Genomic DNA, 13132 nt, shown 5'->3' with positions numbered 1-13132 from the left:
TGACAGAGGTTCCCAGTTTGTCTCGAGGTTCTGGCGAGCCTTTTGTGGTAGGATGGGCATTGACCTATCTTTCTCCTCGGCCTTCCATCCTCAGACTAATGGCCAGACCGAACGAACCAATCAGACCTTGGAAACATATCTGAGATGTTTTGTTTCCGCTGACCAGGATGATTGGGTGTCATTTTTGCCGTTGGCTGAGTTCGCCCTTAATAATCGGGCCAGCTCGGCTACCTTGGTCTCTCCATTTTTCTGCAATTCTGGGTTCCATCCTCGTTTCTCTTCAGGACAGGTTGAGTCTTCGGACTGTCCTGGTGTGGATTCTGTGGTGGACAGGTTGCAGCAGATCTGGACTCAGGTAGTGGACAATTTGACCTTGTCCCAGGAGAAGGCTCAGCTTTTCGCTAATCGCAGACGCGTGTGGGACCCCGACTTCGTGTTGGGGATTTGGTTTGGTTATCTTCTCGTCATATTCCTATGAAGGTTTCCTCTCCTAAATTTAAACCTCGTTTTATTGGTCCGTATAGGATTTCTGAGATTCTCAATCCGGTGTCTTTTCGTCTGACCCTCCCAGACTCCTTTTCCATACATAATGTATTCCATAGGTCGTTGTTGAGGAGATACGTGGCACCTATGGTTCCATCTGTGGAGCCTCCTGCCCCTGTTTTGGTGGAGGGGGAATTGGAGTATATTGTGGAGAAGATTTTGGATTCTCGTGTCTCTAGACGGAAACTCCAGTATCTGGTCAAATGGAAGGGTTATGCTCAGGAAGATAATTCCTGGGTTTTTGCCTCTGATGTCCATGCCCCAGATCTTGTTCGTGCCTTTCATGTGGCTCATCCTGGTCGGCCTGGGGGTTCTGGTGAGGGTTCGGTGACCCCTCCTCAAGGGGGGGGTACTGTTGTGAATTCTGTGGCTGAGTTCACTTCTGTGGTCACAACTGGTATTGCAGTCTCTGGGCTTCCTCCCTCAGGTGTTTTGGTGAGCTCGTTGGCTGCCTTGCTATTTAGCTCCACCTGAGTCTGTCTTCCTTGCTCCTTGTCAATGTTCCAGTGTTGGATCTGAGCTACTGCATCTTTCCTTGGGCCTGCTGCTCTGCTAGATAAGTGCTTCTAGTTTGTTTTCTGTTTTTTTCTGTCCAGCTTGCTATTGTCTTTTGCTGGAAGCTCTGAGAAGCAGAGGGGTGCACCGCCGTGCTGTTAGTTCGGCACGGTGGGTCTTTTTGCCCCTTTGCGTGGTTTTCGTTTTAGGGTTTTTTGTAGACTGCATAGTTCTCTTTGCTATCCTCGCTCTGTCTAGAATATCGGGCCTCACTTTGCTGAATCTATTTCATTCCTACGTTTGTCTTTTCATCTTGCTAACAGTCATTATATGTGGGGGGCTGCCTATTCCTTTGGGGTATTTCTCTGAGGTAAGTCAGGCTTGTATTTCTATCTTCAGGCTAGTCAGCTCCTCAGGCAGTGCCGAGTTGCATAGGTAGTTGTTAGGCGCAATCCACTGCTGCTTATAGTTGTGTGAGGATAGATCAGGTACTGCAGTCTACAGAGATTCCACGTCTCAGAGCTTGTCCTATTGTTTTTGGTTATTGCCAGATCTCTGTATGTGCGCTGATTACTGCACGCTGTGTTGCCTGATTGCCAGCCATAACATAAAAGAATAAAAACTGAAAATGTAGGCCCCTTAAAAAATAGTGAGGAAAGAATGGTTGTAGATGACGAGGAAAAAGCTAACATATTAAACACCTTCTTCTCCACGGTATTCACGGTGGAAAATGAAATGCTAGGTGAAATCCCAAGAAACAATGAAAACCCTATATTAAGGGTCACCAATCTAACCCAAGAAGAGGTGCGAAACCGGCTAAATAAGATTAAAATAGATAAATCTCCGGGTCCGGATGGCATACACCCACGAGTACTAAGAGAACTAAGTAATGTAATAGATAAACCATTATTTCTTATTTTTAGTGACTCTATAGCGACAGGGTCTGTTCCGCAGGACTGGCGCATAGCAAATGTGGTGCCAATATTCAAAAAGGGCTCTAAAAGTGAACCTGGAAATTATAGGCCAGTAAGTCTAACCTCTATTGTTGGTAAAATATTTGAAGGGTTTCTGAGGGATGTTATTCTGGATTATCTCAATGAGAATAACTGTTTAACTCCATATCAGCATGGGTTTATGAGAAATCGCTCCTGTCAAACCAATCTAATCAGTTTTTATGAAGAGGTAAGCTATAGACTGGACCACGGTGAGTCATTGGACGTGGTATATCTCGATTTTTCCAAAGCGTTTGATACCGTGCCGCACAAGAGGTTGGTACACAAAATGAGAATGCTTGGTCTGGGGGAAAATGTGTGTAAATGGGTTAGTAACTGGCTAAGTGATAGAAAGCAGAGGGTGGTTATAAATGGTATAGTCTCTAACTGGGTCGCTGTGACCAGTGGGGTACCGCAGGGGTCAGTATTGGGACCTGTTCTCTTCAACATATTCATTAATGATCTGGTAGAAGGTTTACACAGTAAAATATCGATATTTGCAGATGATACAAAACTATGTAAAGCAGTTAATACAAGAGAAGATAGTATTCTGCTACAGATGGATCTGGATAAGTTGGAAACTTGGGCTGAAAGGTGGCAGATGAGGTTTAACAATGATAAATGTAAGGTTATACACATGGGAAGAGGGAATCAATATCACCATTACACACTGAACGGGAAACCACTGGGTAAATCTGACAGGGAGAAGGACTTGGGGATCCTAGTTAATGATAAACTTACCTGGAGCAGCCAGTGCCAGGCAGCAGCTGCCAAGGCAAACAGGATCATGGGGTGCATTAAAAGAGGTCTGGATACACATGATGAGAGCATTATACTGCCTCTGTACAAATCCCTAGTTAGACCGCACATGGAGTACTGTGTCCAGTTTTGGGCACCGGTGCTCAGGAAGGATATAATGGAACTAGAGAGAGTACAAAGGAGGGCAACAACATTAATAAAGGGGATGGGAGAACTACAATACCCAGATAGATTAGCGAAATTAGGATTATTTAGTCTAGAAAAAAGACGACTGAGGGGCGATCTAATAACCATGTATAAGTATATAAGGGGACAATACAAATATCTCGCTGAGGATCTGTTTATACCAAGGAAGGTGACGGGCACAAGGGGGCATTCTTTGCGTCTGGAGGAGAGAAGGTTTTTCCACCAACATAGAAGAGGATTCTTTACTGTTAGGGCAGTGAGAATCTGGAATTGCTTGCCTGAGGAGGTGGTGATGGCGAACTCAGTCGAGGGGTTCAAGAGAGGCCTGGATGTCTTCCTGGAGCAGAACAATATTGTATCATACAATTATTAGGTTCTGTAGAAGGACGTAGATCTGGGGATTTATTATGATGGAATATAGGCTGAACTGGATGGACAAATGTCTTTTTTCGGCCTTACTAACTATGTTACTATGTTACTGGTCTGAATGAGTCTATGACTATGGCTATTCAGATTGATCGGCGTTTACGGGAGCGCAAACCTGTGCATCATTTGGCGGTGTCGTCTGAACCGTCACCTGAGATAATGCAATGTGATAGAATTCAGTCCAGAAGTGAACGGCAAAATTATAGGCGGAAAAAAAGGTTGTGCTTTTATTGTGGTGATTCAGCTCATGTTATATCAGCATGCTCTAAACGCACAAAAAAGGTTGATAAGTCTGTTGCCATTAGTACTTTACAGTCTAAGTTCATTCTGTCTGTGACTCTGATTTGTTCATTATAATCCATTTCCGTCGATGCCTATGTGGATTCAGGCGCTGCCCTGAGTCTTATGGATTGGTCATTTGCCAATCGCTGTGGGTTTAGTCTGGAGCCTCTGGAAGTCCCTATTCCTTTGAAGGGAATTGACTCTACACCTTTGGCTATGAATAAACCTCAGTACTGGACACAAGTGACCATGCGTATGACTCCCGTTCATCAGGAGGTGATTCGCTTCCTGGTGTTGTATAATTTGCATGATGTCCTAGTACTTGGTCTGCCATGGTTACAAACTCATAATCCAGTCCTTGACTGGAAATCAATGTCTGTGTTAAGCTGGGGTTGTCAGGGGGTTCATGATTATGCACCTCCGATTTCTATCGCTTCATCTACTCCTTCTGAGATTCCTGTGTTTTTGTCTGACTATCGGGATGTTTTTGAGGAGCCTAAGCTCAGTTCGCTTCCTCCTCACAGGGATTGCGATTGTGCTATAAATTTAATTCCAGGCAGTAAATTTCCTAAAGGTCGTTTGTTCAATCTGTCAGTGCCAGAGCATACTGCTATGCGGGATTATGTTAAGGAGTCCTTGGAAAAGGGACATATCCGTCCATCTTTGTCCCCTTTGGGAGCAGGTTTTTTTTCGTGGCCAAAAAAGATGGTTCCTTGAGGCCTTGTATAGATTATCGTCTTTTGAATAAGATTACCGTAAAATATCAGTATCCTTTGCCATTGTTGACTGATTTGTTTGCTCGCATTAAGGGGGCTAAATGGTTCACTAAGATTGATCTTCGGGGTGCGTATAATCTTATACGGATAAAGCAAGGTGATGAGTGGAAAACCGCATTTAATACGCCTGAGGGCCATTTTGAGTATTTGGTAATGCCTTTTGGACTTTCTAATGCTCCTTCAGTCTTCCAGTCCTTTATGCACGATATTTTCCGTGAATATCTGGATAAATTTATGATTGTGTATTTGGATGATATTTTGGTTTTTTCTGATGACTGGGAGTCTCATGTTCAGCAGGTCAGGAAGGTGTTTCAGGTCCTGCGGGCCAATTCCTTGTTTGTAAAAGGCTCAAAGTGTCTCTTTGGAGTCCAGAAGATTTCTTTCTTGGGGTATATTTTTTCCCCTTCTACTATTGAGATGGATCCCGTCAAGGTTCAGGCTATTTGTGACTGGACGCAGCCTACATCTCTTAAGAGTCTACAGAAGTTCTTGGGCTTTGCTAATTTCTATCGTCGTTTTATAACTAATTTTTCTAGTGTTGTTAAGCCTTTGACGGATTTGACTAAGAAGGGTGCTGATGTTGCTAATTGGTCTCCTGCGGCTGTGGAGGCCTTTCAGGAACTTAAGCGCCGGTTTTCTTCTGCTCCTGTGTTGCGTCAGCCAGATGTTTCGCTCCCTTTTCAGGTTGAGGTTGATGCTTCCGAGATTGGAGCGGGGGCGGTTTTGTCACAGAGAAGCTCCGATGGCTCAGTGATGAAGCCATGCGCGTTTTTTTCTAGAAAGTTTTCGCCCGCTGAGCGGAATTATGATGTTGGTAATCGGGGACTTTTGGCCATGAAGTGGGCATTTGAGGAGTGGCGTCATTGGCTAGAGGGTGCTAGACATCGTGTGGTGGTCTTGACTGATCACAAAAATTTGATTTACCTTGAGTCTGCCAGGCGTCTGAATCCTAGACAGGCTCGTTGGTCACTGTTTTTCTCTCGTTTCAATTTTGTGGTTTCATACCTGCCAGGTTCAAAGAATGTGAAGGCGGATGCTCTTTCTAGGAGTTTTGTGCCTGACTCCCTTGGAAATTCTGAGCCCTCTGGTATCCTTAGGGATGGGGTGATTTTGTCTGCTGTCTCCCCAGACTTGCGACGTGCTTTGCAGGAGTTTCAGGCGGGTAAACCTGATCGTTGTCCGCCTGAGAGACTGTTTGTTCCGGATAATTGGACCAGTAGAGTCATCTCCGAGGTCCATTCTTCTGCGTTGGCAGGTCATCCTGGAATATTTGGTACTAGAGACTTGGTGGCCAGGTCTTTTTGGTGGCCTTCCTTGTCGAGGGATGTGCGTTCTTTTGTGCAGTCTTGTGAGGTTTGTGCTCGGGCTAAGCCTTGCTGTTCTCGGGCCAGTGGATTGTTGTCACCTTTGCCTATCCCGAAGAGGCCTTGGACGCACATTTCCATGGACTTTATTTCGGATCTCCCTGTCTCTCAAAAAATGTCCGTCATCTGGGTTGTGTGTGATCGCTTTTCTAAAATGGTTCATCTGGTACCCTTGCCTAAGTTGCCTTCCTCCTCTGAGTTGGTCCCTCTGTTTTTTCAGAATGTGGTTCGTTTGCATGGGATTCCTGAGAACATCGTTTCTGACAGGGGATCCCAGTTTGTGTCTAGATTTTGGCGGACGTTCTGTGCTAAGATGGGCATTGATTTGTCCTTTTCGTCTGCATTCCATCCTCAGACGAATGGCCAGACTGAACGAACTAATCAGACCTTGGAAACTTATTTAAGGTGTTTTGTTTCTGCTGATCAGGATGACTGGGTTACCTTTTTGCCGCTGGCCGAGTTTGCCCTTAATAATCGGGCTAGTTCTGCTACCTTGGTTTCTCCTTTCTTTTGTAATTCGGGGTTTCATCCTCGTTTTTCCTCTGGTCAGGTGGAACCTTCTGATTGTCCTGGAGTGGACATGGTGGTGGATAGGTTGCATCGGATTTGGAGTCATGTGGTGGACAATTTGAAGTTGTCCCAGGAGAAGGCTCAGCAGTTTGCTAATCGCCGTCGCCGCGTGGGTCCTCGACTTCTTGTTGGGGACTTGGTGTGGTTGTCTTCTCGTTTTGTTCCTATGAAGGTCTCTTCTCCTAAGTTCAAGCCTCGGTTCATCGGTCCCTATAGGATCTTGGAAATTCTTAACCCTGTGTCATTTCGTTTGGATCTCCCGGCATCGTTTGCTATTCATAATGTGTTCCATCGGTCGTTGTTGCGGAAGTATGAGGTACCTGTTGTTCCTTCGCTTGAGCCTCCTGCTCCAGTGCTGGTGGAGGGAGAATTGGAGTATGTTGTGGAGAAGATCTTGGATTCTCGTGTTTCCAGACGGAAACTCCAGTATTTGGTCAAGTGGAAGGGTTATGGTCAGGAGGATAATTCTTGGGTGGTTGCCTCGGATGTTCATGCTGATGATTTGGTTCGCGCTTTTCATAGGGCTCATCCTGGTCGCCCTGGTGGTTCTCGTGAGGGTTCGGTGACCCCTCCTCAAGGGGGGGTACTGTTGTGAGTTCTGTTTTTGGGCTCCCTCTGGTGGTTACTGATGGTACTGGGTGACTTGTCTTTCCTGGGTCTCTGGGTTCCACCTGTTCCATCAGGATATGGGAGTTTCCTATTTAACCTGGCTTTGCTGGCATTTCCTCGCCGGTTATCAATGTATCCAGTGTGTCTTGTTACCTCTGCTCCCTGCTCCTAGAACCTTCTGGTCAAGCTAAGTTTGGATTTTCCTGTTTTGGTGTTTTGCTTTATTTGGTTTTTAGTCCAGCCTGCAGATATGTGATTCTTTGCTGCTGGTTGCTCTAGTGGGCTGAAATGGCTCCTCATGTACCATGAGTTGGCACATGAGTTCAAGTAATTTCAGGATGGTTTTTTGAAGGGTTTTTCGCTGACCGCGCAGTTCACTTTTGTATCCTCTGCTATCTAGCTTTAGCGGGCCTCATTTTGCTGAAACTGTTTTCATACTGCGTATGTGCTTTCCTCTCATTTCACCGTCATTATATGTGGGGGGCTGCTATTTCTGTGGGGTATTTCTCTGGAGGCAAGAGAGGTCTGTGTTTCTTCTAATAGGGGAAGTTAGATCTTCGGCTGGAGCGAGACGTCTAGGATCATCGTAGGCACGTTCCCCGGCTACTTTTATTTGTGTGTTAGGTTCAGGGTCGCGGTCAGCTCAGGTTCCATCGCCCTAGAGCTTGTTTGTATCTGTGCTTGTCCTTTAGTGATCCCCTGCCATTGGGATCATGACAGGTAGTACCCCGCGAGTCCCAGGAAGGCCTGGATTTCTTTCACTGTTTGAGGGACTGGCCACTTCTGGATAGCCGCCACTTTTTCTGGTGAGGGTAGAACTCCATCTTGTGACACTATGTGGCCTAGGTACTCGATCTCCCTCTTGAAGAAGTGGCATTTTTTTGTCTTCAACTTCAGGTTATGAGCCCGCAGTCTTCCGAGTACCTGTCCAAGCCGGGCAAGGTGGTCTTCGAATGAAGATGAAAACACAATGATGTAATCCAGATAGATCAGGGTAGCCTCGAAATTTAAATCTCCCAAACACTTTTCCATCAGCCGTTGAAAGGTGCCTGGAGCATTGGAGAGCCCGAAGGGCATCCGGTTAAACTCGAACAGTCCCATAGGGAGGATGAAGGCGGTTTTCTCTCTGTCTTTCTCTGCCACAGCTACTTGTCAGTATCCACTTGCTAGGTCCAGGGTGGAGAAGTACTTGGCTTTCCCCAACGCTGTCAAGGATTCCTCGATGCGGGGCAACGGATACGAGTCTCGAACAGTGCAGGCATTGAGTTTCCTGTAATCTACACAGAACCGGATGGTCCCATCCTTTTTCTTGACGAGCACCACCGGGGCTGCCCAAGGGCTCTGACTACTCTGCACCACTCCTGAATCCAGCATCTGCCTCAGTAATGTTTTCACCTCTTGGTACATCTTGGGCGGGATCTGCCGGTATCGTTCTCGAATTGGATGAGCTTCCCCAGTCGGGATCTCATGCGTGATGGCTTCAGTACTGCCGAAATCTTCGGCGTCACGGGCGAATGCGGCCAGATTTTCCCACAGCATAGTTTCTATTGCATGCACACGCTCAGGGCCCATAGCCTTCACATCCACTTAGTCAAGGATGACCTGTCCACTCCACTCCGGGGATGGTGTCTCTTCGTCTCCCGCAGCAACTGCTGGGGTCCACCCCACGCCTTCTTTCGGTGATAAAGACATCTCCTTCTGACTCACCACTTCACCCTTATGTAGGTACACCAGGGCCAGATCTGTCCCTCGTGGCAAGGTGACCTCCCTGGGGCTCACATTCAAAGCTCTTATGGGGACATGTCCTCGCTGGACCACAGCTATCGTACGAGCTATCATGACTTCTTGATCCACTCCTCCGCCTACCACAGGCTGAACAACCACTTCCAACCCATCAAGGTTGCGGTGAGTCCCCACTGGAAGGTATACTATAGTTTCTCGCTCGGGAGGTAGGATTACAGGTTCTTTACCAGGGCCACGGATGACCCCTACCATCTGATGAGATGGCACACTCTTCTGCGTCTCACAGACGCGGATCAGTCGTTGAAGGGATTCTTGAGTAGGCTTATGTGGAGTAGCCTTCTTCCAATATCCAGGTCCCCATTTGGTAAACATAATCTGATTGAGTTCACGTAGGATATTCATTCCCAGTACTACAGGCACATCTTCCTTGACAGGCTCAGGGACTAGCAGGATCCCTTTTCTTCCAACTTCTTGCCCACAGATTCGAATATTCATCCACATGACCCCTGTGACCGGAATCGGTTGTGGGTTGGCAGCAAACAAGCGAATCAATGTCTCTTTTTCTGGCTTGACCAGGTTCTGGAAATGCTGCTTCAAGTACGCTTCTGGCATCGTTGTCACTTGTGACCCGGTATCTACCAGGCAATCCACCAGAACTCCTTCAAATTCAGCACGTAGGATGGGGCTCCCAGCAATCAAGTGTTCGTTATGATATGGAGCGGCCTCTCTTCTCGCCTCCCCCGCAGAGTGCCGCACTACTGCAGGGGTTGGTAGTTTAACGGCGGCTTCCACTGGCCTTGAGTATAGTTCCGACAGTCTCTGGCAAGGTGCCCCCGTCCTCCACACTCCCAGCATTGAATGCCTCCTCCTCGCTGAGGGGTACTTCGAGCCTGTCCTCGTGCCGCCGATGCCTGACGGGAGGGGGCTTGTACCCACTGATCCCTTGTCGATCGGGCTGAAGAATGGTTGGATGAGTATGGTGGGTCAGTCTCTTGTAGTTCCCCCACTCTTCGCTCCATCTGGGTCAGTTTCTCTTGCACATTAACAAGGGACCGCTGCAAGTCTTGCACTACCTGGACCAGCACCTCTTGATGGTTTGGGTCCCCTCTGGAATTGGCGACCTGGACACGCATCACTCCAGACGCATAGCTTTCTTCTTTACTTCGGGCCACTGTTTCCGCCAGAACTTGACGATACGTAAGGGCTGGATCTGCCCGGACCCGTTCTGACAGTGCTCACCTCAAGGATGTGCTGTGTAGTCCCAGAATGAATTGCTCCCGGAGTATCAGGTCTTTAGAGCCCATGCTGCCAAATCCATCTGCCTCCTTTCTCTGCACCTCTTCGAACACTTCTTGCAGTGCTGTTGCATACTGAGAAATTCCTTCTTCTTCCCGCTGCAGCCTAGAGAAAAATTTGGCGCGAAGATGTCCCGCGCTAGCAGTCTCGCCGTAGATCTCTTCCAGGAACTTCACTAGCTCCTTCAGGGTACTGCGGGTGAGTTCTGGTTGTAGGCAGACGTTTCTGCGGGCTTCCCCCTCTAGGGCAGTTAAAGCAATGTCCGCTTCAAGGTCTGGGCTGATGTTATAAATCTTCAGGGTGCATTGCAGCCAGGACACCCAGTCGGACAGTGGCATATTCTTGCCGTCAAACTTTGGGAGCACACTAAATATGGTGCCCATAGGGAGTGTCCTTGCAGGGGTTCCACCAATGCCCACAGCATCCCCATTAATGTTAGCATTCCCGCCATTGCTGTCTGCTGCCTCCATTTTGGTGACAGTACCCTGCTCGCAGCGCCACTTGAAGCGATGGACGGGGACCACAACGGTGCAGGAAGACTACTGTACACAAGATGAGGTGCAAACAACAAAGGATAGATTTATTGGGAGACAGGGAATGGAAGGGACAAGGAAGGTGCAAACAGGGGTTTACAATAGCAAAAGATAATGCACATGAGTTATCTTGTCTGTAAAATAGCACAGTGCTTCAACAATTACAAACTCAGAATCTGTCTCACAAGCAACTTTACACAATAAAACAAATATCGATGCTACTCTGCATATAACCTCCCTGGCCTTTACTACGCAGGCCACACGGCAACCATGCTCTAACTACTGAAGCCTGCACTAGGCCCTCACTGGTGCACCAAACAGGAACAAACTCACGGTGATGTTGGGGAGACAGGTCCAGTCCCAGGGGGCCCCCGAAGTCCAAAACGGTGGTGCGCACAGATTCCTGTCAGCTCTGCAAAGCGTGGTCTTCTCCTTGCTTCTGGATCCTAGGGATGCTCCTGGAAACTGTAAGTCCCCTTCTCAGTATCTTCATGGCTTCACAAACTAGCACAAAACAGCCACCCTTTGCTGTAACCGGGAAAGTCTATTTAACAAACGCAGTTCGTCTCAAGCTGTGTAATCTTTCTTGCAGCCAACAACTCTTCCTTGCAGCCAGAACAGCATAAAGTTCTCTCAGTTCTCTCTGAATCTTTCCCTCCACACGCTGCTTCAGCTCCACCCCTGCACACAGCACCGAACAGTTCATAACAAACATAAGAGCAGGGGAGAAAAGCAGAACATACCATCACACCAGACAAGGGGATGCAGCCTCTTAAAGTGACAGCGTGTTTCTTATAGTCTATAACAGCACCACCCTCTTACACAAAGACCAGATGAGGGGTAGTGAGGGGACAGAGACATGAGCAGAGGGTGAGTATAAGATTTTTTTTTTTTACATACTACATTTATTTTGTTCTGGGGTCTGCAGAGACTGCAGAACAGAACAACGGACAGTAAATTCAGAGAACAACTTGTCCGTGAATCAGATTTCCTGAGAAAATCAGTGCACACAGGTGAATTTGTATTGTGCCTGATCCGCTCATCTTTATTTATTATACAACACTATATACATTTATAACATACCAAGCAAAAAGTTCAGGATTATTGCATTGATCGGCTGTGAGCAGTTTGAATAGTATACAGTGTGTTGCAGCCACATTGACATTACTAAGGATGTGTTTCCATTAAACAGCTTGAAAAATGATCAATACAGTCCTAGGAGACTTCAGAGTGTTACACGTGTTTTCATGGTAATTGGAATACTTGTAATATACGGCAAAATCCATTCACCGCGAATCAATTTTTTTCAAGAATTTGCTTATCTCTAGACTGTCTATTCTCGGAGGGTCGGTTATGATCAGAGGCATTTTTAAAGTCGTTTTTTTGGAACACACATTTTTTTCCAATTTCAACGCACTTTGCACCAAATTACTCAAAATTTCACAAGGTTTATACTGAATTTGGCGCAATTTCAAAACACCATAAAAACTTGTAAAGGGAGTGACGGAAACAACAGCTGGAATCCGCCTGAAAAGGTGCTAAAAAAACACCAAAAAGAATAGCATATGCACAGCAATGTCAAAACCAGTCGATGTACGCATGTCCTGTCTTTTGTAACTTCTTTAATTATTTCATGAATCAGCTAAATGCTGTGACCGTTCTGTTTTCCTGCCAGCATCTGCTTGGAAATTTCCACTATCCTACATAAGGTATTAACCCCTTTACCCCCGAGGGTGGTTTGCACGTTAATGAACGGGCCAATTTTTACAATTCTGACCACTGTCCCTTTATGAGGTTATAACTCTGGAACGCTTCAACGGATCCCGGTGATTCTGACATTGTTTTCTCGTGACATATTGTACTTCATGATAGTGGTAAAAATTTCTTTGATATTACCTGCGTTTATTTGTGAAAAAAATGGAAATTTGGCGAAAATTTTGAAAATTTCGCAATTTTCCAACTTTGAATTTTTATGCAATTAAATCACAGAGATATGTCGCACAAAATACTTAATAAGTAACATTTCCCACATGTCTACTTCACATCAACACAATTTTGGAACCAAAATTTTTTTTTGTTAGGGAGTTATAAGGGTTAAAAGTTGACCAGCAATTTCTCATTTTTACAACACCATTTTTTTTAGGGACCACATCTATTTGAAGTCATTTTGAGGGGTCTATATGATAGAAAATAACCAAGTGTGACACCATTCTAAAAACTGCACCCCTCAAGGTGCTCAAAACCATATTCAAGAAGTTTATTAACCCTTCTGGTGCTTCACAGGAATTTTTGGAATGTTTAAATAAAAATGAACATTTAACTTTTTTTCACAAAAAAATTAATTTAGCTCCAATTTGTTTTATTTTACCAAGGGTAACAGGAGAAAATGGACCACAAAAGTTGTTGTACAATTTGTCCTGAGTACACCGATACCCCATATGTGGGGGTAAACCACGGTTTGGGCGCATGACAGACCTCGGAACCAAAGGAGTGCCATTTGACTTTTCAATGCAAAATTGACTGGAATCGAGATGGGACGCCATGTTGCGTTTGGAGAG

The 13132-nt window shown here is 46.1% G+C and overlaps 1 protein-coding gene and 1 long non-coding RNA gene across 2 annotated transcripts in view; both read right to left on the bottom strand.

Moving 5' to 3' along the window:
- Nucleotides 1–11181, bottom strand: part of LOC138672372 (uncharacterized) — a 43323-nt gene extending 32142 nt beyond the window's left edge. Inside the window, exon 1 of the long non-coding RNA XR_011319728.1 lies at nt 10908–11181. This is a non-coding gene — a long non-coding RNA (uncharacterized lncRNA). The remainder of the gene's footprint in view (nt 1–10907) is intronic.
- Nucleotides 1–13132, bottom strand: part of P2RY6 (pyrimidinergic receptor P2Y6) — a 171595-nt gene that overhangs the window by 122241 nt on the left and 36222 nt on the right. The gene's annotated exons all lie outside the window — the stretch shown is intronic.

Source organism: Ranitomeya imitator, chromosome 3, assembly GCF_032444005.1.
Source record: "Ranitomeya imitator isolate aRanImi1 chromosome 3, aRanImi1.pri, whole genome shotgun sequence".
Lineage (NCBI taxonomy): Eukaryota > Metazoa > Chordata > Amphibia > Anura > Dendrobatidae > Ranitomeya > Ranitomeya imitator.
This window is presented reverse-complemented; position numbering and strand designations above follow the sequence as displayed.